The sequence below is a fragment of the Phocoena phocoena genome, chromosome 2 (assembly GCF_963924675.1).
Source record: "Phocoena phocoena chromosome 2, mPhoPho1.1, whole genome shotgun sequence".
Taxonomy (NCBI): Eukaryota; Metazoa; Chordata; class Mammalia; order Artiodactyla; family Phocoenidae; genus Phocoena; species Phocoena phocoena.
Window position 1 is genome coordinate 68,817,303 of NC_089220.1, and position 24,861 is coordinate 68,842,163.

The following is a 24,861-nucleotide window of genomic DNA, read 5'->3' on the forward strand; positions in this document are numbered from 1 at the left end:
TACAAAATCAAAATCATCAAAACAAACTTATTATACCCATCTCAAATAAAAGATATCCACTGTATTTCCTCTCACATTCTCATCTCTGATGGTACCTTCACTATCCACAATTTACTCATCAGGGTCATCCTAAGTTTCTCCCTCATCCACCAGTCCCCAAGATAACTCAAACTCTGGCTCTGCGTTTACACAAAATCAGAGAGATCTGCATACTATCAATTAAAATATGAGGCAGAAAGAACAATGAGCAAGTCTAAGGTGGAAACCTTAGAGTTATTTCCCAACATCTCTTTCTTACTCAATTCCCAAATCCAATCTGTCACCCAAGAATTCTTGTTGAATCTCCTTCAAACATGTGTCTTGAATTGATCTCCTTATTTTATCTCTAATGACAATGCCTTAAAGCCTATCTTTTTCATTTCCTGCCTGGAATATTGGCAATAGATGCCCGACTCTTCTCCATGCCTCCAGTCTTCTTTGTTCTCATCCTTTCCCAATATTACAACCACATTTGTTTTTCTATAACATACCCACCTAAATTTTTGATGACGTCCTATTTGCTAAATCACGGGTCTACAAACTTCGGCTGTGTAACCCAGTAGGAAAGAAGGTTGAGCAGGCACTACAAATGCATGTACATATATTTATAAATTGCACCCATGTACCACAAATATATACTTTGTGTGCTACAAAATATACTTTCAAAAACAAAATTTTAGAAATGAGATAATACAACTATAAAATTTTAATATTTTCTTTCTGCACCCTAATGTGTTCTCTTTTATCACTCATCAGGTTCAAACATCCCATTTTGGAGACCACTGGTGCAGTCCAGGCTCTCTTAATCTTGGACTACTGACATTTCAGCTAGAAAATTCTTTTTGGTGTGGAGCGTGCTATCCTATTCATCATAGGATATTTAGCATCATCTCTGGATTCTCACTAGATGCCAGTGGACCCATCCCCAAGATATTTGTCTCCAGATATTGTCAAATGTCCCTCAGGGACAAAAATTGCCTCTGGTTGAGAACAACTGGTCTCATAGAGGATAAAATAGAAAGAAATAAGCCCGATTTATAAACCCATATGTGGTCTCTAGCTTTGTAGTAGTGTCTCACACTACATCCTCCAGATATATATCCTCCATTGTACATTTTCACACCACTCCATCTTTATTCATGTTATTATCTCCATTCAGAATCCATTCCTACCCCTCTTTCTTTGAACAAGAAACAACTGAAATAACACCTTCTCTCTGCAGAAGAGGTTACTTCTATTGCACTTGTAAATTTACTATTCTCTCTCTGTATCTACATATCTATACCTATCTATCTGTCACAATGTTTATTTCTAATTAGGTTGAGCTCTCTTTCAGGTTAATAGAATGTACATGTTATCAGCCAGTGCCTGTTTTTCACTGATCAGTTGTGTCTTGGACTGAGTAAATTCTGAAATGACTCACATAATTCTTGCAAGATTATGCCGTCTCTCTCAATTGCATAGAGGTACAACTTTATTTTTTTTCCTGAGCTATTCTCTCTGTTTCTCTGTCTCTATCTTTCCCCCTGTCTCTCTGTTCTCTCTCTCTCTCTCTCTCTCTCTCGATTTTTCCTGCGCCAAGTATACAACTTTGGCAATTAGCCCCTTAATTTTACCTACAGAACCAGCTTCTTTAAACACAACAAAACATTTTATTACTGAATTATTTAGTTCAGACGAGTAAATAATTGTCAACACTTCCCCTTGTTTTATATGATACAAACTTGGTTTTTTTGCAGAGCCTCACAGCTTCATTGCATATGATCTTACATTCCATTCTACCCATCAGACTGAAGGAAATGAATTGGACAGGGCCAGTCTCCTTCATTTAGGCAGTGTTGATAACTAGCTGTGGTGTATTTTAGGAGTATGATATAGTTGGATCTATTGCTGCTTGTTGATGTTTTGTATTCCTTTAACATATATCATATGAAATAATATGAAATTTAAGGATATACAGAAAAAGATTAAGTGAATTAAAAAATAAAGCAGGTTATGTGCAGTGTTCATATAGGTTATTTTCATTCCTTCAACAAATTCATGGATCATCTATTTGTCAGAGACCACATTAGGCAAACTGTTTATAGCAGTCACAAACCTTACACTCATGGTGTTTATAATCTAGAGGTGGGATTAAGTTTTACATAATTATATAAATAATTATTTAACTATAATTGTGATATGAATTCTGAAGGAAATTTATGAATTGATTTATTTAAAGTTATTTATCTTTGTACAAATAGAAAAGATATATACTGTATCTGTCTAGCTATACTGGATAAAAATACATATACATATGCATATATAGATATGACTATATCTCCATATGTATGGGTATGTATATAAAAATATAATAGATAGTGACATATATGGTTAAAAACTAATAGAAAGTATAACTAAACTTTGGTATTAGCTTTTTATGAGTTTGTGAATGGATTTTTTTTCTTTAGGAATTTTTTTTTTAGTATTTTCAGTAAGTCCTAAAATGACCCTGTATTACTTCTGAAAATAATTATAATATTTAAAATAAAAACTCCTTTAACATACAATAAAATGCTCATATCTGATAATAGAGCACAAATGCTTCAAATAAAAACTGGTTAAGGAAGTGTTTTATAAGATTTAAAGACTTTTGGTGGCTTTGTGGCTTCCAACTTTGAAAGAGAGAAGGCTTCACTCAGGGTCATACAGGGAGTAGCACTGGGGGTGGGGGAGAAGGTACCACAAGCTGGAGCTATACCTAGGGGGGCAGTTTAGGTGTGGTGAGAGGGGTGGAGTTAGCTAGGTTTCTGGGGTTCTCTCTGGATTGGCTAATTTGAGTAATTCCCCGGACTCTACAGCATAAGAGCTGTCTCTAGTTATCTGGTACCTGGTCACAGGGTGATTCGGGTGGGTGCACAGTGATCCTGGTGTGAGAGAGCCCCCCAAAGTGGTTGTGGTATGGACTTAATCAGCTGCTTGTGGTGAACTGATGGTCTTCTAGCTAGGGCTTCAAACTGGGTTAAGACAGCATTGCCAAAATAAAAAACACAGAAAAACAAAAAAAAAACAAACCAAAAATACCCCACCAAACTATATTACAAGGAGGTTATGCATCGACTTAGTCACAATAAACTATAAATACAAGTATTTTGCTACTGAAAGAAAAGAACAATTGGAAAACATTTTATTCTATTAGGAAAAGAGAAGAACAGTACCACTGTTATGAAAATATCTGAAATGGGGAGATGAAAGAACCATTAATTAAAAGAAAAATTTTACTATCTCCCAGTTTTGCCTAGAGTTAACTAAAATCACGTTTTTTCATCAATGAATGAAATACTACTAAAGATATTAAACTGAAATTTGAATGATCTCTGCCTCATGCTTGTCATCTATTCTGAAAGTGATTATTGTTATTTTAAAAAATAAGAATAATCTTTAAATTTTATTGAATGTTTACTACATGCCAAGCAATGTGCTAAGCCCTTTGCATGAGTTATCTGTTTTAATCTTCATAACATTCCTAAGGAAATAAATATTTTCATTGCTTGGTTTAAACTGATAAGCCAATTAGGTTTAGAGAGGTTAAGTGATTTAACTAAGGCCATTCAGCTAATAACAGGCAGACCCTGCCTTCAACTCCAGGTTTAACTAAATTCAAAGCCCTTATTCTATGCTATGGGTTATAAATGACAAACAGATAGATGATAGACGATTACTAGATTGATGACTATATTATTAATTAATAGATTGATAGAGACAGAGAGATAGTAAAGGAGGGAAACACATTATGTAATTTTGTGTTCCATTTCACCCAACCATTCAATGCTGTGATGAGAGGGGAGTGATAGGCAAATACTTACTTGTCTCCCAGCTACTGTGAACATTCAGAGAAAGAAAAAAAGGAAACATTTATGATTTAAAATAAATTCCTAAAAATCATCTGCATGTGCTATATTTGGTTCATCAACAGGGGAAAAAATAGACACATGCATTGAAAATGAAATATCTATGCTAAATGTCTTTGATATCCTGCCAGATTTACCCACAGAAGGTCTTGACTATAAACAAACAGCCACTTACACATGTATGACCCTGGAAAGAAGACTGAGTGGGCACAAAATGGTGTCGGTTTTATATTGGGTTTTTGATTCATTTTGAGCTGTCAGATTTTCACCTCCTTTCAAGGAAAAGAAAAACAGGAACTGTGATTCTGCTTTTAGCATTGGAGGAAAGAATTGCGTAACCATTTCCAAGTAGCTGACTTATACCTTTGCTAATGGAGAGGGTTGTTTTCAAGCATGAAATAGCATTTTGTGGCAGAAATGGCAATGTGACAACTACCATTCCAATGAATATAGACACTTCCTACACTTGGTTTTAATCACATCTCAGTCAGATCATAATATTTATTAACTATTCAGAACACCTCCTAAATCTTGTGGTGCTCTAACTCTTTTTGGTTTCTCCTTTACTGTGAGAGGGACTGTGTTTTCTTGAAAATGGCTTTAAAGACTTGAGTATTGGTTTATATAGGGATACAAACAGAAACTTAGATTTTAATTTCCTTAAAAGCAGATCCCATGCCCTAAACTTCTTCAGGATCATTTCATTCCCAAACCAAAAAGCCACTAACTCAATATTAAGAATATTTGGTCAGATGGTCAATAGATATTGGTTGGTTGATAACACTCAAAATGAATTGTTTCCCAAACTAAGATTTAGATCTTTTATTATAATAATGCAAATATCCACCTACAACACAGTGTTAGTTAATATTCTACAATCTATTTATAGCAGCATTTCTATTTGCACTATTTTGCATGAAAATTTAAAAATGAAATATCTGCTTGTGTTTTTAAAAAGATATTTAATGTTTTCTCTAACTCCAAATGATTGTTTTATTTGAACATATTTTTATTGGTTGCTCAGAAATACATCTCACATAGAATTTACTCCAGAACAAATGGAAATTGAAACTATTAAATATTCAAATACTACTTGTTTTGCTTTTTTTTGCGGGGGTGTTGTTTATGTAACATTCTGCAATTTAAATACAGAGTTTTTTTCATCAGTGTAATTGATTTTTACTTTTATAAGCTTAGTGAAGAAAAAGGGAAAAGGAAGGAATTAAGACAGGCATTTTAACATATACTTAAGAATTTATTATATTTTATATGGATATCATATTTCATAATAGCCCTATTATATTTAGGCAAAAGTAAAATGTTTTAAAAATTAAATTTTTGATTTTTACTTTTATAAGCTTAGTGAAGAAAAAGGGAAAAGGAAGGAATTAAGACAGGCATTTTAACATATACTTAAGAATTTATTATATTTTATATGGATATCATATTTCATAATAGCCCTATTATATTTAGGCAAAAGTAAAATGTTTTAAAAATTAACTTTTAGTTTGTCCAAAGGTTTTTCACAGGAATCTTGGGATCATATTTTAAAAATATGATTGAATTAAATGCCCTTATTTGCTACAGTGTGACACAACTTTTAAAAGCAAAGAACATTATGCACATTAGAAAAGTCCATCTTCTAATAAGTAAATACTTAATTTGGGTGAAGCAATTCTAATACGATTCACAAAGAGCCAAGGGAAGCAATGTACTTCTCTTGTGACTAAATTTAGAATCACTATGTCTTTGATTTTACACTGAAAATTCATTAAGGCTTTCTGATTGACAGCTATTTAGGGTTCAGGGACTGCTATATTAGAATAGCTATGAAAATGCAAAAGACCAATATTCTAAATTTCTGTCATTATGAGACTTGTGATCATCACTAAAAATATATATAAAAACTAAGTTATTTAAAGCTATCGGCCATTTTGATTTAGCTGTCACACATATAGATGTAAAACAATCAACTACTTAGCAAATATTAAGTGCTTGTATACCACATGCCCAGCACAACATCCTCAATCCTTGGCTTAACTTTCACTACAATTTTTTCTTCATCACTTCAGTTTTGTCTTTGTAAAATAGAAATAATGAATTGTCTTATGTCTAATTCACAAGAGTATTTATTTTAAGACTAAATAACATCATATTATTTACTGATGATATGACTACACTGTCACTCTCTAAAAAGAGACATGAAAGATAATTGCCTCTACTATCTTTGTTGGAAATAATGATTTAAACTATTAAAAAATGAAGCCATCTTTTTGTAGATTATCTCTTCAATTTGGGCACTTTATTTCCAATAATCTTATATAATAGTCTACATCTTGAGCTACTCAGTAACACTTTTAGAAATTAATTTTTTCTGGAACATTCAGCAGGGCAATATAATACCCAAAATTGAATATTCCAAAATATCTTTGTGATTCATATTGTTATTTATCTGTGTTAGCTACCTGGAAATAGCTGCTCTGAAAATCTTTCAGCCCCCAATCATCTTAGTCAACTCTGCATGATAAGATTTGGGAGATTAAAGAAGCCAATAAACTGTGTTAGAGAGAACCTCCAAGGATTTATTGAGATAATCTCTTGAATTTTTCTATAGGCCACTTTGAAACCCACGTCTAGGTAGAGATGTGACTTTTTCTTATGTTTAAGAAATCATTTTCAAAAGGCTTCTAAGTTTTCCCAAACGAATGCCAAACTTTTCATCTACTCTTCAAGTTTCCGAAGCCTATGGATTCACTTTCAAGTAGCAACTCAGCAGAGACACCAAAGAAGAGTCTTCAGTGCAAATGCCCAACATCCTCTCATGGTCATCTTCCACAGGGCACCTTCCACAGGGCAGTCATAGCTACACGTGTGCTGGCCCACCTGGCCCCGCCCTACTCCAGGCTTGGATTTCTGCTTTCATTTACAATTTTTCCTAGTCCTACCTCTTTACCTTGTTTATATTGCATTATTATTTTGTTATATGTGTAAACTGTTTCAAATTGCTTGTGAAAGAAAACAGAATAAACAAACAAGACCCCATGATATTACACGTGGAGATATTTAGAGGGTCCTTCTGAGAAAAGGTGCAATTCAACATAATTTAACAAGCAGACTACACGTAAGTGAGTTGTGTTCCAACACTGCATTTGTAGGCAGTGGACTGGAATTCAGACTTTTTTTCCTGTGAAAACAGTGCTATGGAAATAAGTTTTTGGATGTAAATAGTTGGCAGTTATTGCACAACCTATTTAACCCATGATATAACTTACATAAACATTATTTGTCCCGAAAAATACTTAGACAATATTGCTTCAATGAATGTTATTAAATAAACCAAATTGAAAAATGAGTCCTTATATATTTGTCTTTCTCCTTTTTGGTCAGGAACTGTGTCCTACTTATTATCACATTTCCACTGAGTAACACAGTGGGAGTGCAGAATGCTCTAGAAATGTTCATGAGTGATGGAAAGGAGAATAAATAACTGCAAGCAGGGAAAAAAGATACCTGAAGCATGTAAAAGAGTAGAGTCAAGGTTACAGAAACCAAGGGCACTGAGTTTCTGCTTTGTCTAATTGTAACAAAACACATAGATTTCTATTTCCTTGATACGGGAAACCTTATGCATTATTAGATTAGATTTGATTTATGTGGGTAAAGGAAAAGAACAAGAAATGAAAGCTGAAGAGAAAAGAAAGAGTTTTTTCCTTAGGTTAGTATGCAAGACCTGGGAAGAAAAAAGGAAATAAGTATTTACAAATATATATGTGTTCACGTGATTAAAAAAAAAGACTTCATTAAACAAATAAACTGAATTTAGAAGTAAATTGTAGAGAAAAAAGTGGGAGTATGTCATTTGTACCATTCCTTTGAGAGAGAAGAAAGGCAACGGTAGTGAAGATTTTCATGTAGTGTCGCATGTTGGCCACAACCAAATGGTACCATCATCACAGCAACACTCACTTGAATAAATTTGTGTGAAGACTACGAAACTAGAGAATGAATTTAGGATGCTGGGAAAAGAGAAGAAGCTATGTCATGTGGCCATCTGAGTGTACTAGGTATTAATGAAGATGTGTTCCTATCACCACATTTGCTGTTATAGAAAAGGAAATTTTATTATCATTACTTGCTTTTCTCTTCCACAACAAGTGTTTTATACATACATATATATATATATATATAAACACTTTTTTTCTCATGTCAGCTCAAAACATATCTGATTTCTTAAAATCACCTTTTATTTCATATTGATATTATTTGAAGACTAAAAAGAGGACATTTTCCCAGAGATTAGCCTGGAGCCTGTCAAAATGGTTGAAGGTCAAGATTAGAAGGCAAGTGAATGTACAGGCTGTGAAATTAGGAGCTATCATGGCCTCCTAATTGACATTGACATTAGATCATGTCTTCCTGCCCCTTCAAGTTTTCTGGCATCTCTCTTTCCACCAACAACTACACACTTTATAATTATGACTATGCCAAAGAATTCAGAATCTTCAAATCTATGTTACTAAAGTCTACAGAATCTTCAGAACCTGTAAATCTATGTTATTCAGAATCTTCAAATCTATGTTACTGATGTCTACATTTAGCATTATTTGTACATTTTAAAATAGAGACATTAAATAATTTTTCCTAAAATACACTGTTAATGACAGAACGAGGGCTAGTATTCTAGATTCTCTAGAATCTTGTTTAACACTTCTAAAATGACAAATAATTGATAACCTACCCTACATTAAATAAATGTTGGAATAATCTTTCCAAACAAGAAAGAATTTTAAAATTGTTGTTTTCAGTAATTTGCCCCCCTGTAAAGTTAGCTACTTACAAAATGAGTTGTTCATTTCACATTCAATACCAAAAGTTAAAAATATTTATAACTAAAGTTATCTGAGTTAAAGAGATAGGCTCTCCACTTAAATTTCAACTTTCATTGTAAAAATTTTAACTCAAACAATTATTATTTCTTTGTGTTGTCATTGAAATAGTCTAACATAATTCAGGATTAAGACAAATACAGAAAAAAGGAAAATTTTAAGAAAATGTTTAAACTTTGACATGTTTATATTAACATTATTATTTAATCCAGAGAAACGAAAGATAAAAATTTCAGCCACTCCACAAATTATTGCTATGAAGACATTCCCAAGATACTATGCACCCTGTCTGTGAGTCTTGCACATATATTCCCAGTTTGGAATTTCCTCATTTTTTAGTACATGTCTCTACAACAAGTCATTGTATCTTCTCAATGTTTTTAAAGCATTTAATTTATTCTTGTTATAATATTTAAGAGTGTTGCAATAACTCTGCACATCTGACATGGGACAAATAGCACCTGTGCTTTGAAGGGAGGCAAGGCCAAGATCAGTCTTTCCTTTGTGGTTTGATAATAAAACAAAAGGATAGAGAACAGTAGCCAATTTCATGGATGATACTAAGGTGGTAAGAGACTCGATGACTTCATTTTTGTAGCCAGTTAAGAACAATTATTTCTGGCAAAATAGAAAGGCAAAATCATTAAAAGCAATACACTACATAGATAAAAAATAATTGATGAGGTACCTTCTTGAATGAACAATTATATTAAGTTCAAAGAAAAACAATAATGAGAAGTAATAGTTCTATGTTTTAAACACCGGAGTTATACATCAATGTCTAAAATCTCTAATGTAATGACAGTACACTACCGAAGCTATCACTGATTCAGCTTTTAAAAATCAGCAATTTGCTATTACAATCATTTCAAGATACCTGAAAGATGATATCTGAACAGAATAGGTAATATAGAGAGAAATTATACCTATAGGTCTTTGAGCAGTTAAGGTAAGGTAGAAAAAATTGTTTAGGATAAAAGTTGTCTAGAATATTGAGTTAATGTGACAGCATTTTGCAGCATACGCATGCTGAAGCATCTTATGCTTTATTCAGAACACTTGTGAAATCTCCTTATTTTGGTTTATGCCTTTCTCATTTCTTAACTGTGTCTCTCCTAAGCAGAAAGAAGTGCCTATGTGGTCTACATCTTTATTCCTCAAGTACTCACTTTGAAAAACATATCATCAAAAAGAGAGAAACATGGGAGAAAAAAAATCACCATTATGTTTTATATATGAAGAAAAAATTTTCACTAGCTTTGCTTTCAGTTACAGAGTTGGATATTAAATACAGACTAAATGCAAACATGTTTCAATGATTTAGGAATGATTTAAGAATGGAAGCTTTATGTAGAGTTGTATGCAAAGTATTTTCTATATTTCACATCCTATTATTGAATTGTCATCTATCATGCAATAATATGTACAAAACTACTGAAAGACAAGAAGTAATAAGAATAATACATTTTTGCTGGGAAGAAGTTTGGTTTTACTGCTTCTCCAAGTCTACCCAGAAAAAATTTTTGATTTGTTTTTCCCTTCTTATATTCTTTTATAACCCTGATATTTTGCAAATATTAGGACTTGTCTTAATCCATCATACATATCTTTGACCTATGTTAGATAAGAAGTAAGCATTGATTTGTAAGGCATATTTAAAAGTTAGTTCATGTAATGTTGCACAGTGTTAAAGTGGAATAATACGCTTCTTTGAAATATGGTATAAATTATACCATGGTATAAAAAACAGAATAAAAGAATTGAGTGTTATTTGGTAAAGCCAAATGTGAGAACAATTTGGCCATTTCCAAAGAAATTGAATTTGCCTATGCCTTCTGACCCAGAAAGTTCAAATCTGGATGTATAAACATAATATAGAGAAACAGCTGCAGAGGTATATCAGGAATCATGAGGAAGAGTAGTCATTTGTAGCCTTGTTTATAATAGTGAAAAATTCCCAGCATCTAAATGATCATTAGTAGAAGTATAAATAAATAAATTTACCCAGTGGAGTATTATGCAGCAGGTAAAAATGAATGAACTTGTGCTGTATGTAACAACCTGGAAAAATCTTTCTCAGCTTTATTGAGATATAACTGACATATAACATCGTATATGTTTAAGGTGTGCAACATGATGATTTGATACACCTGTATATTGCAATAACCATGATAAGGTTAGTTAACACATCTATCACATCTATCACCTCACATAATTATCTGTTTGTGTGTGGTGAGAACATTAAAATGTTCATTAAATTTAGCTCAATACTGAGTGATATCCTATGCCTTCTGAGAAGAGCCAATTTTTCCTCTTGTTTTATGTTGTCACCTTTTTCTCAATCCTCATCATCATTTGTGATATTCAGCAGGGTCTAATTTACTTAAAACTTACTGCTCATGACTAATTTTTATATTCATGTGCCTCACCTTTATTTCCAGTTAAAGTCTGCTTCCTTATCCTACAGGCCTTATCTCACTTATGTCTAACAAATCCTGCCTTGGGGCTTAGCGTCTTGGGTCTTAGCAGGTCCCTTACCCACTGCTATTGGCTCTTCTCTGAACTCTCATTGCAGTTTATAAACTGACAGGTACCTAATGATTCACCATAGAATACTAGACCATTTCCAGTGATCACCTATTTCATGAATGCCCAGTACTGCAGTATTTTGTAGCAAAGCAATCTCCAGTCTGTTGTTTTGGGCATCACCCTTGGATTGTTTGAGTTTTTCCCCCCAACTAAGATAATAATATCTTAGTTATCTAAGATAATATTTGCTAACATTTATTATTTACTAAGTAACAGGCATTGATTGGAGTGCTCTGTGTGTATTAACTCATTTAGTGAACAACAACTCAGTATGATAGGTACTATTATTATTCATTTTATAGATGATGAAACTGATGCACGGGGAGGTTAAATAAATTGTTGAAAGTCACACCATTGGTTTAACCTCAGACAAACTAGTTTCACATACATTCTTAACTGCTACTTTATATTGACATGGTAGCCAAACGATAGGCCATTTGGTATTTATCCTTCAGTTTAGGGTCATGTCAGATGAACTCCCTTCTTTCTTTCCCTTAATTTACAAAAGAAGAAAGTATGGAAGGTGGGGGCTCTCACTTAAACATACAGAAAAAAGGAATGAATCCTTATTGAATGATGTTATTCACAGTAGCATGATACACAGAGTCGAAGAAACCCATACTTAGGTTCCATTGTCTTTTCCCTCCAGAAAGAATTTCTAGCGTGTCTAAGAGTTTTCTCCAAATATTTTGAGTTAGTGCTTAAATGAATAATTCCATTCCTCTGCACCATTTTGCTAAGAGTTTGGCTGTCATGGTGAGGTGACAATTGGCTCAGTGGTGCATTGTAATTTGATTCCTACCACCATTCCAATAATCTCTGAGGGCCCATGTGCTAGCTCTTAATTATATAAAGAAAAGAACAGTAGTATATTGCTAGGATATTTGTCTAGTAGCTTCAATAGAGACCAAAAGAATAGTGGCTTATGCAAAAGAGAATATTTATTACTTGCTCATTGAAAAATTTGACTTGGCAGGCTCCATAAGATCATTTATCTTACTTCTCTGTCACCCCCTTAGGTCCTACCTGCTCCATGCTCGAGTCTGTGGCAAGGATGAAAGAGAAACTGGAGGGCAAGATGCTTCTTTTAAGGGTACAGCTAAGAAGTAATATGGATTTCTTTTGCTCACATCTCACTGGGCAGAACTGAGTCACATGGCCATAACTAGCTGCAAAAGAGGCAGGAAAATGTTATCCCAACCTGGATAACAATGTGTCCTGCTAAATTTTTATTTTATTTCTATTACCACGTGCTATATCACTAAGAGTAAGAAATGACTATTGGGGTGTTATTAGCAACCTCAGCCAGTATCTGCAACAATATGAACATATTCTCACTGTTAATTGGTCAAGCATAGACTCAAAGAGTCCAAAAGAAGTTTTCATCAGTCCTTTCTTTCAGAGTCAAGTGACAAAAGCCAGACTCTTGTACAGAGGTTCATAGTAGAATTTCTATTCTGTTTAATTTAGCCCTGTGGTCCATCTGTGGAAGATGGCCCAGTTAGTCCCAGACTCTCAGGGTCATCTGTAAGTGTGTCTCCCAGGCCTTTTCTCTTCTTCTCTCCTTTCATTTTTTCCCTCACTCATAACATCTTGAACCTGTTGAACACCTTCACTATCCCCTACCCAACGTTCTACCTTTCCTTCTGACTGCTTTGTGGCATGACAAGGCTCTTGTTCTTCTGTACTCTGCTACTAAGTAACAAAGGGAGTGCTTTTTATGCAAAAACTTTTTATGCAAAAAGATTGCATGTCTTTCTCATAATCTTCGGTTATTTCAAAAGGCCCATTTCTATTACATTAGCTTCTATGAATACTAACATTCAGGAAGAGGGTAGGATGAGTATAATCTTCACTAACCCAAAGACTTTAAGACACTCTATTTGCTTTCAATTTTGTTCATAAGCCTTCATCCCAGACTTGAGACACTCATTATCAGACTACACAAGACCATCTTATACATTTTTTTTTGTATTTTTGGCCTCTTTTCAATATTTATCACTTTTTCTTAGATCTTTTTTACCTCTTGCTAATTATTTATTTGGTTTTTAAATATTTCTTTTTCATCTATTTAAAGTTACACTATGTTTTATTTAATTTTTTATTTTGAATTATTTCTTGAGTTCAGTCACACATTTACAAAGATTTCTAATTCTGATTTATGTTTTGCTTTTAAGTGTTGTAACATTTTCTTTGTGTCTTTTAGCTCATTTTCAAAATGTGGTTTCAGTTTCATTCTGACTGTGGACTTAGCTTTCTGATGTGGGAAAAAATTATCCTGTTCTTTATTCTTTTTCTTTGTATAGTACTTTTGCATTGAATTTGACCTTGATCCTTCTATGTTGTTAATATTTACATGAAATTAACTTTGCCAGACTTCTAAAATGAGGCAGGGTTCAGGAAAGCTTTTTAATTTCAAAGAGCTTTCTCTCTTACTGTTTTTGTATAGTGTTCAGAAATAGGCTGGCTTGATTTCTGGGATTTTCTGACTATGTTTTTTTCTTCCTCCAATTGGTTTATATAAGGCATTGGTAAAGTTTTCTTCTCTCGAGGCCAGGTAGTAAATATTTTAGGCTTTGCTGACTATATAGTCTCTTTTATATCTATTCAACTCTATAGACAATACCTAAGCAAATGAGCAGGGCTGTACCTTAATCAGACGTTATTTACAAAAGTAAGTAGCAGGTTGGATTTGGCGCACAAGCCATAGTTTTGTCTACCTCTGGTCCAATTTGTCCAATAGATGAGAACCACAAATATAAAGCACATACATAATTTAAAATTTTTAATAATCACATTTTTTAAACACTTTTTTTTGTTTGTTTTGGCCGCACCGTGTAAGCATGCAGGAACTTAGTTCCCCGACCAGGAGAACTGTGCCCCCTACAGTGGAAGCATGGAGTCCTAACGACTGCACCACCAGGGAATTCCCAGTAATCACATTTTAGAAAAATGGACAAAAGGTGAAATCAATTTAGTATATTTGATGTAACCCAATATATCCAAACTATTACCGTTTTAACATGTAATCAAATATTTTAAAATTATTAATAAGATCATTTATAGTTTTTATTCTAAGTCTTCAATATCCATGGTGTATCTTACACTTACAGCACATCTCAGTTCAGACTGGTCTCAGTTAAAGTGCTCAACAGCATCACTACAATAGCTATTGGCTACGTTATTGAATAGGGCAGATCTAGACCTTCCCTTTGCTTGTCTGTGTCTCTTGTCCCTATTTCTCCTCAATATTTATTCCATTCCCTTAATGTTCTCCCCAGTATGGGGCCCCATCCTGGAAAGGAGCCCTGATGGGTCAGGTTGATAGCTCATAGAAGCTGTCCAGCCTCAGTCTCTCAGACTCTCCTAGTACTGGTTCCTGCATTCACCCAGAACTGCAAGGCCACAACCCGCTTTGAGGTTCTCTTGTTCTCAGATATCCAATTGCTTCCTCTGCTTATCCCAGTATCATGCCTTGTGGCTGTTAATGGTTTGTCTCCATCTACTTGCTTACAGTCTGTGGGATATTTTTCCATCTAGCTTTATTCACCTTTCTTCTTTTATATTTTATTACTTTACCTCGTCTTTAACCTTCATCTCTGATTCTGTTCTCATCTCCCTCCCCTTATTGTAACCTCTTTAAATCTTGGTAAACAGAAATTAAAAATAAATACTATGAAGCCTGTCCCCTCATAAAGATGTTGTGAAGAGCACAGGGAATCATGTCTAGGAAAGCACTATGCAAACTCTAAGTTGTTAAATAAATGCAAGAGAAATAAATTTACGGAATTCTAAAAAGAAAGAGCTGACAGATAAGTAGAATTTAGCAACCTTGGTACAGGGCTTTCTCTGCTTTAGATGCCTATTTTCTTTTTTCCTAAAATTTATGTAATGAGAATATTTGGCATAACCACCAAACATCTTCTTAATAATACTGATTGCCTTGGTTTTACACAATTACCTTAAGGTAAGACATTAAATATTTGTGCCAATAATTTAATTCAATTCCATTAAAAATTAAATGTAATAAAGCCCTTTCTTCTTCATGGGAGAGTCAAAAAAAAAAATCAAACAAAAGAGCGGCACAACTCAAAAAACATTAGGCATTTAAATGTTTAAGTAATTTTATGATTTGTGAAATTTCTGCTTCATTTTGCTCACTGTAGCTCCTGCTTTTTGAGGCTAATAGAGCAAGGAAGTTAACCATATTTCAGTTAGGTCAAGTTAACCATATCTCAGTTAGGTCAAGTTTTTACAGAAAGCATCCCATCTGCAACCCTGGGGATCCAAGCCCTCTTATTTACCTGGTGAGATTTTCAGAGAGAACAACCTCCCCTTGAGTTTTTCAAAGGAAGCCAAGGAGACATGACAAAACATGAGCCAATGTTGCATCTAAGCTTCAGCTAAATCTTCTTCTGTGGAAGATGACCTCCGCCTCTCTTTCGCCATTCAGATATTGTATGAGAACATCTAACTAACAGCACCCAAGTCTCATCCGCAATAGATGAGAACAAAACAGACGCTGAAAGATCCAATTCAAGAATCTATTAAATCTTTCTGACAATTGTCTACTTCCTGTCAACATATGGTATCAACTTTTCTGTTCCCCTTTCTCTCAGCTGCTCCCTTTTTGGTCTACTTCACTGTTTAATATTTTCTACTCCCAAAAAACACAGCAGTCTCCAGAGCTCTCACTCTTGACTCTCTTCTCTTTCCTCCATATGCTTGGGGACATGGGTTCAAGTGAGGCACAGCTCACTTTATGGGTTCATATCATTTTGTCTAATAATAGCTGTGAAGAAATGTTGCACTTTTATATTTAATTTTAGCTGTCTCATAAATGGACCCTGCATTAAATGTACAGGAGCATAGAGACTTGGAAAACAGTATCTTGGTCAATTTCTAATACAAATTGTTATTTATTTTAAGAAAATATAAAGAGTGCTTTTCTTGTTATGGAAGATTCAATTTTAAAAAAAATTGGAACTCCATGTTAAATTCTTTAGGAAAAAAATTCCTTTAATCCATTTCTATAGTGCTTATGGAAAGCCAATTACAAGTCATTGAGAAATTTGGGGTGTTGACTGTAATTCTACAATTTTCAGAGATTTGATATAACGTGGTAATATATTCAGAAAATATCTGAAGCACAAAAATGTTAAACTTTAAAGTGTATTTAATGTCAGAGAGCTAAAGGAGTCAAAAATAGTGAATATGTATATCAGCAACGTGTGTGTTTGAAAGCATTTCAAAACATTTAATACCAGAGCCCAGATGATATATTACTCATGTCTTTATTACAAAAAGTGATCATATCATAGAAGTAGCACACACACTATGAGATTTGGTAGTTGTCATGGTAACTATACATTTTTTTTACTGAAGAGAAGAATAAATAGCTACACACAATCTTTGCAATTTATTAAGCTGGTAATTTACAGTGGCTTTAAAGATAGTGTGCCTGTTCATTCTTTTTAAAAATTCAAATTGGTATATACCCATTTTCATTATTTTGGGTCTATGAAACAAAATAAAGAGTTATTTGCTTTGTACCTTTTTAGGTTTTTTTGGTTGTTCTAAAGCATTAGGGAAAAAAAGTACAATATTTCCAAGTTACATTCTGGTACTTGGAGATTAAGGGGTTGTTTTTTAAACATGTTTTATGCAATATGTCAGGCTACTCAAAAGTAGAGTACTCATATAACAATATTCTAAATAGTGCTTATTCTGTGCCAGACTATTTTCTAAGAACTTTATAAATATTAATTTATTTAATCTTAATTCATAAAGTCATAATATTTTCCTTGCAATGTGCAACTCTCTGGAAGTCAGGTCAATGGCAACAGCCAAACTAAGTGAATAAGAGAAAGAAAAATCAAATCCTTTGATGCCCCTTTTGCAATAACTTTTTCTCTATTTGTGCAAAGAATAAGGTATCCAATATCTAATAATAAAATATTAAATTTGAATAAAACAGAAATATATTGAGGTAAAATATATGTTTCCCCTGAAAAACACACTCATTTTTATCCCTCTTCCCAACTGACCCCATCATCCTTCTCAGTACCTCTTAACTACATTTTAAGAGATTTGAACATATTTTTTTTCTACATAGTTTTTGGTCTCCCTCCCTTAGCAGCTCATTTATAGGATCTTACATTAGGCCCTAGGTATTTTTTCTGGCAGTTGGTATTCTCCTAAATTCTGAGAATTATTTCTCTTCAATGACCATTACTTGTATTTAACTATTTTTATTTTAACAATCTTGAAAATGTAGAAAAGTTGAAAGGGAAAATGGTACCTGCTGTACTGTAACCTAAGCAGAAGTGTTGTCACCATTTTAATTTCATTTTAAATAAGTGCATTTATTTATATACTGTTTATTATACATTATATGGTGTATGTACAATATATCTTGCTTTATTCAATTAACATATTACTCAATTTTTTATGCCTCCATAAATATTTCTAATGGCTCCATGGTGGGCTATCATTGTTTGCTTATCCATTCCCTTATGACTAGAAATTTTAATTTTTTCTAATTCTGTTTCATTAGAAATAGTGTTGCTTTGTTCGCCTTTACTCATAAGACTTGTTTTATTTCTTGTGATTTTTAACCTAAATTCCCAGGAATAGAATTTAGGGATCCAGATATTCTAAATCTAAGTCCAGAGTTCTTTGAGATCAGAAATTAGATTCTGCAGAGGATTAACAGAAACAGAGAGAGGGGGTATCAGAGCTAAATTTCCAGCTCAAACCTTATGTTCCTTCACCTTCCACATAGCATGGGCTCTCCATGGAAGGCCCAGAAACTGGACACTACATCAAAGTATCTTAGACAATTATTTTGTTTATTTGACCCAGTGGCCTGTCCAAAATGCTCAACTGAAAATCGGAAAATCTATTGTGAGCACAAAATTGTTGTAAGCATACATGAGATAATAAATATGAAAACTGCATAAGAACTCTACAGTGCATTCAGAGTGGTAGAAGTTGTGATCAAACGAGCAAGCAAGCCCAGGATTAAAGCATCAGAATGAGCGTACACCACGTGGGCCACACAGTCCTGACTGCTGGCCTGGCTTAGCCGCCAATTTACACCCCTGATTTAATGCAACTTTTCTGTCCTTGGCTTGTCTCACTTGCCTCTTTAGCCTCCTTTCCCCAGTTGAAACCTGGATTTTTTTGCCCAACAACCACTACTTCACATCTGCAACGCCTCCTACTCCTTAGACGCCTGCTGATTCATAAAGGCAACACTCGGGGGTTAAATCCCTTCAGTCATCATGTAACTTGTGTAACATCGTGCAGTAATTTTCACTGAAACACCCCCCCCCATTATTTCTTTTTTTTTTTAATTATTAAATTATTTATTTATTTATTATTTATGGCTGTGCTGGGTCTTCGTTTCTCTGCGAGGGCTTTCTCTAGTTGTGGCAAGCAGGGGCCACTCTAAATCGCGGTGCGCGGGCCTCTCACTATTGCGGCCTCTCTTGTTGTGGAGCACAGGCTCCAGACGCGCAGGCTCAGCAGCTGTGGTTCACAGGCCCAGCTGCTCCGCGGCATGTGGGATCCTCCCAGACCAGGGCTCGAACCTGTGTCCCCCGCATTGGCAGGCGGACCCTCAACCACTGCGCCACCAGGGAAGCCCCCCGCCATTATTTCTTATCATTACTCAGAAATGTTCCACATTCTAATAGGCTTTCTCATTATTTTTAATAAATGTTAATACATGATCACCATAGATATTCAAAACATACAAAGGTGTATAAAACCTTAAGGTTCTAGCCTGGCTGACTAAAACCTAAATTTCAGCAAATGGCCTTATTTTTTTTTAAAGAATAATCATAAATAAAACTTTCAAGTTCATTCCTCTCTACTTCAAGTGTTTCTACACCATATAATACATATAATGTATTATCAATGACCATTATATTTATATATATAAAATAAATATATAATTTTTTTCTTTTTTATTTAAGATGAACATGTTCTCTGCATTATTCTCAAAATTAGCTCTCTCTACTTCCCCTACTATTTGTAGACTTTGAGCAAATATTTCTGCTTCTTCCCATTAAAAGTGACATTCCTTCCTCTGAGATGGTTCTTTTTCCCAGTCTATATATACACCAGGTTTCTAATATCTTATACATCCTACATTGGCCTTAATCTCACTCAAGACATTAGCATCTTTTCCCCCCTATTCACTCATTCCTTGTACAGGAATTCTATTGGTTTTTATCCCAGCATCCTTTTCCTCATTCATGTGCTACAGTATTTTCCTATCCTCGTAGAAATTTTCTCACCTGCTCATGTGGTTTTTGTTAAACTACCAAGTAAAAAGATGGGTACCCCACCTAAAAAATAACACACAAACCCTTTCTGGAAACAGATTAATCCAAGAGTGGTCATGTGAACAAACCAGTCTGAATTTCTGTGGAATTGATTTATGGATGCTGGGATATTGTGAGCTTAGGATTGTCAGAAGCCACTCACCCATCTTCAAAGAGAGAAATAAGCAGAGATAAGTAGAGGTGAGAGTTCAAGATGATGGGAGACAGATTTAATGAACCTATTTATGTCCTTTGGTTAGGATATGCTGCAACTCAGGTGCAGCACATCTCTTTTTGTGCAAGTTTGAGATTGTTTTCTCTAACTTGTACTCAACACTTTTCTGAATTATATTCTTTAATCCCTGGTATCTAGGTCTGTGCTCTCATTAGTCTGATGAAATTGCTCTCTAGATACTTTAATTGCCATTCAAAATTCTCTTAACAGTCATGATCTTAACCTATCAGTGTTATTTGACCATGTTGCCTATACTTCTCTATCACCTTAGATATTTCAATCTGAAAAGGGGTTCTTCTAGGGAATTAAATGCCTTCAAAATTGTTGGAAGTCCTGGTGGAGTAAATTCAGGAGACTGCCTCTGTATCATATGAAAGTCATTCCACTGTTGCTTTGACACAGATATCAGGAATCTGCAGCTGCTAAGCCTGCACTTCCACTGTTGCAGAGACCGCACCCAACAAGGCTGGCAACTAGTCACTGGAACTCAAGGTCTGCCCACCACTTACCAGTCACTAGTCATGGGAAGGATGACCTCTGCCTCTCTTTCGCCTTTTAAATATTGTATGAGAGCATCTAACTGACAGCACCCAAGTCTCACTCAGAAGCCCAGCTGCCAGGGAATTTAGGAAATACAGATTTTAAGTCCCTAGACTTTACAAATAGAATGAGGGCAAAATGGATGCTGAAAGATCCAATTCAAGAATCTATTAAATCTTTCTGACAATCGCCTACGTCCTGTCAACATATGGAACCAACTTTTCTATTCCCCCTCCTCTTGGTTGCTCCCTTCTTGGTCTATTTCACTGTTTAATATTTTCTACTTCCAATGAAAACAGGAACTTCCAGAGCTCTCACTTTTGACTTTCTTGTCTTTCCTCCATGTGCTATCTCCATACACTATTCATACACCTTGATTTTAAATATTATGTCTCTCTCTTTTACTAAATTCCAGGATGAGTCACAGATCAAAAACGATGGAATAAATTGAAGGAGAGGGAACTGAATAAAGTGATCTGAAACTCATGATGGGTAAATTCTTCCAAAGAGCTGTTCTAAATATGTTTATATCCCTAAGTCCAAGTTAACATATTAAAGAGAAGGCATCATGAAGTGTCAATGAAGATATAGGAGACATATTTATTGTATCAGTTGGAATTCTTTGGGCTACAAGCAACCAAATACACAATCCACATTGAATTAAATGCTAAGATGTGTGTGATCTTAAATAACAAAATATCTAGGGGGAGACTGTTTTAGGGTTAATTTGTGGCTTACTGATATCATCAAAGAACCAGTGATTTTTTATCTTTCCACTCTGCCAACTCTATCACTGTTGTCTTCCTTCCTGGTTGCAAGAGAGCTATAGCAGTTCCATGTATCATATGAATGCTCAGTGAATTTTTATGGAGCAAAACCTTTCCACAAAGCCCTTAGGAGCCATCCAATGGTCAAATTCCATTGGCCAGAATTAAATTACATACTCATGTCCTACTACAAAGAAGGCTGGGAAGTGAATATTTGTATTTCAGCCTTTATATTGGAAGGCACACTCTTACAGCCAGAAAGCAGAGGTGCTGTTGGCAGAGAATACTATAATGTCACCCATTCTATTCAAATTTGCAGATTATATGAATTCAGGATGAATTGCAAGTGCCTTGAATGACAAAGTCTGGACAAAATAACTGAATAGCCTTGAGTAATGGATTCAATCCAACATAGATAATTGTAAAACCTGAATTTGGAATCTAAACTTAATTTTGTTTGGTCAAGATACAAGCGGTATAAAAAATACAAAATACAAGGAAAAGACCTGAATTATTGATCTCCAATAAGAAGAGAAGAGTAAAACTATGTGGTTGCTCAAAAAAGTGAATTTAACCTTACAATAATGGAAGTTTAAAAAGAGGGGAATCAATTTTTCTCGATGGTGAACAGAGTTTACAAAGCATTCAAATCCTTGATAAATTAGAGTGTATCAGAATACACTAGTAGGACTGTCATTTAGTTTGAGGAGCTGGAGAGGCTTTTCTTGGAGAAGGAAAGAGTCCTTAGGTCAATCTTAAATGTGTTCTGAGTGTCCTTCTAGGGTCAATCTCTAAACACCTCATATATGCAAATCAATAGGGAAACATGTAGCAAATTTATGTAGCCTACTACTTTAGAAACATTTTTTTTCTGTTTTCTCTTCTTTCCCTATAATAGCATAGGCTTCCATTTATTCCTTCTTTAAAAAGAATTATTTCCATTTACTTTCTTCCTGATTTTTTTTATTCCTATTTTATAACTAATTTTTGTCATCTTTTGCCTGCTTTGTCTACCTTCTTCCTTTTGCTTGCCTCTATACTTTCTCATTAAATTGACTCTATTTTCCTCTACTCCTTTTAATACACCCTTGTTTTCTTTCTTCCTGGAGGTGTTTCCTTTATAAGAATGACAGTGACAGAGAGTAAAAAGAGGCTATTACTGCTGAATTCAGGATCTCTGAAATAACTAGAAATTTTGAGCTTCAATGAAAGAAAAAAATCAATAAATCTACATCAATATTTATTTAACTTTTATTCCTTTAGCTATTTTTCTTGGATTTCTAGATGCTACTTACAAATCTACAAATCCCTCCTTTAAGTAAGTATCTTCAATATTAGTTATATTTTAAACAGCTAGATTGTATTATTAGAAAGTCAATTTTGTTTAGTAAGAGAATGCCTATAACATTGGCCCTCTATTAGCTTAGGTATGAAAGAAAAGCAGACAAAAAATAAGTAAGCAAATAAAAAGTAAAAGAAAATGGGAAAGCAAGGAGGAAGGAGAGAGAAAAAACTTCCTTCAAGAACAAGGTATGATTTTTTAGTAGATATTTTGTAGACTGATGAATTCTAAATCTGATTCCTTCAAGACTGGGTTCTCTCCAAGACATGGGAAGTTTTCCATGACAATGAAAACATTGCATTCATCACTACACGCCTTGCTATTGGCTTGAACTATTGACAGATGCATTCTGTACAGTAGTGGTTCTCAAGAGAGGAGTGATTTTCTCCTCCAGGGAACATTTGGCGATTTCTAGAGAAATTCTTAGATATAATAACTGGGGAGGGCTAACTACTGGCATCTAGTGGGTAGAGGCCAGGATTGCTGCTAAACAGATACACAGGACAGCTCCTCATAACGGAATTAACTGACTCAAATGTCAGTAGTACCCAGGGTAAGGGATAACTCTTCAGAAAGAGGCGTTGAATCTATTGTTAAGGAATTGCCAAAGAATATTAGAAATTATTTGCTTTAAAAAAAAGCAAATTTGTTTGTTATTTGTATAACAATTCTATTCTGTTTCCTAATAGCATAGTTGCAAAACAGATAAAGTTATTGGAGGGTTATATTTTAGGTTTGTATCACATAAAACTTGACCTACTCTATTGTCGTTCTCCTGTCATGTGAATATAAGCTCTTCAAGGGTGGAGCTTTCTGTTATTAGAGCCCACTGATGGCACATAATAAGCACTCAATAAGCACTTATCTTTTAATAGACTAATGCCTAGGTAGGGATAAATCATCCAAGTTTTGAAAAATCATTTTCTATCAGATAGCTTTTTCCCATTCCTTCTCTCCTTCCTTTCATTCTTTAAAAAAATTTTTTTTCATACGCACTTTGGTAAGTCAGGTAATTGTTAGGATTCCTATCTCCATAAATAATATAACTGTGAACACACACACAAAATTTTTTAATTCAACTTTAGGAAGTTCATAGACATCTTGAAGACATTCGTAAACTCACAGGATCCATAGGTGCCAGTAAAAGCTTTAGGAAACCTCTAAAACAAGAAATTTTATAGTCAACCATATATGCAGCTTTTCTAAATATGGTGAAGTTAAGAAGTTAAAAAACAACAACAACAAAGATCCTTACCAAAGTCAACCAACAAGCTACCTAAAGTGTCAAACTCTGTACCTATGGAAGGGATCTCACTGAATTTAAAAAAAACTACTTATATTTTCTCCCATTCTGTAGGTTGTCTTTTTGTTTTGTCTATGGTTTCCATTGATGTGACTGACAAGGGATTAGTCTCCAAAATTTACAAACAGCTCATGCGGCTCAATATCAAAAAAACAAACAACCCAATCAAAAAATGGGCAGAAGACCAAAATAGACATTTCTCCAAAGAAGACATACAGATGGCCAAGAGGCACATGAAAAGATGCTCAAATCTCTAATTATTAGAGAAATGCAAATCAAATCTACAATAAGATATCACCTCACACCAGTCAGAATGGCCATCAGCAAAAAATTATAAACAATAAATGCTAGAGAGGGTGTGGAGAAAAGGGAACCCTCTTACACTGTTGGTGGGAATGTAAATTGATACAGCCACTATGGAAAACCGTATGGGGACTCCTTACAAAACTAAAAATAGAACTACCATATGATCCTGCAATCCTACTCCTGGGCATTTATCCAAAGAAAAACATGGTTTGAAAGGATACATGCACCCCAATGTTCATTGCAGTGCTGTTTACAGTAGCCAAGACATGGAATCAATCTAAATGTCCATCGACAGACGAATGGATAAAGAAGATGTGGTACCTATATACAATGGAAAATTACTCAGCCATTAAAAAGAATGAAATAATGCCATTTGCAGCAATATAGATGGGCCTAGAGATTATCATAGTAAGTGAAGTAAGTCAGACAGAGAAAGACAAATATCATATGATATCGCTTATATGCAGTATCTAAAAAAAATGATACAAATGAACTTATTTACAAAACAGAAACAGACTCACAGACTTAGAGAATGAACTTATGGTTACTGGGGGGGAAGGTTGAGGGGGTGGATAGATTGCGAGTTCGGGATTGACATGTACACATGTACATGACATGTTGGTTATCTATA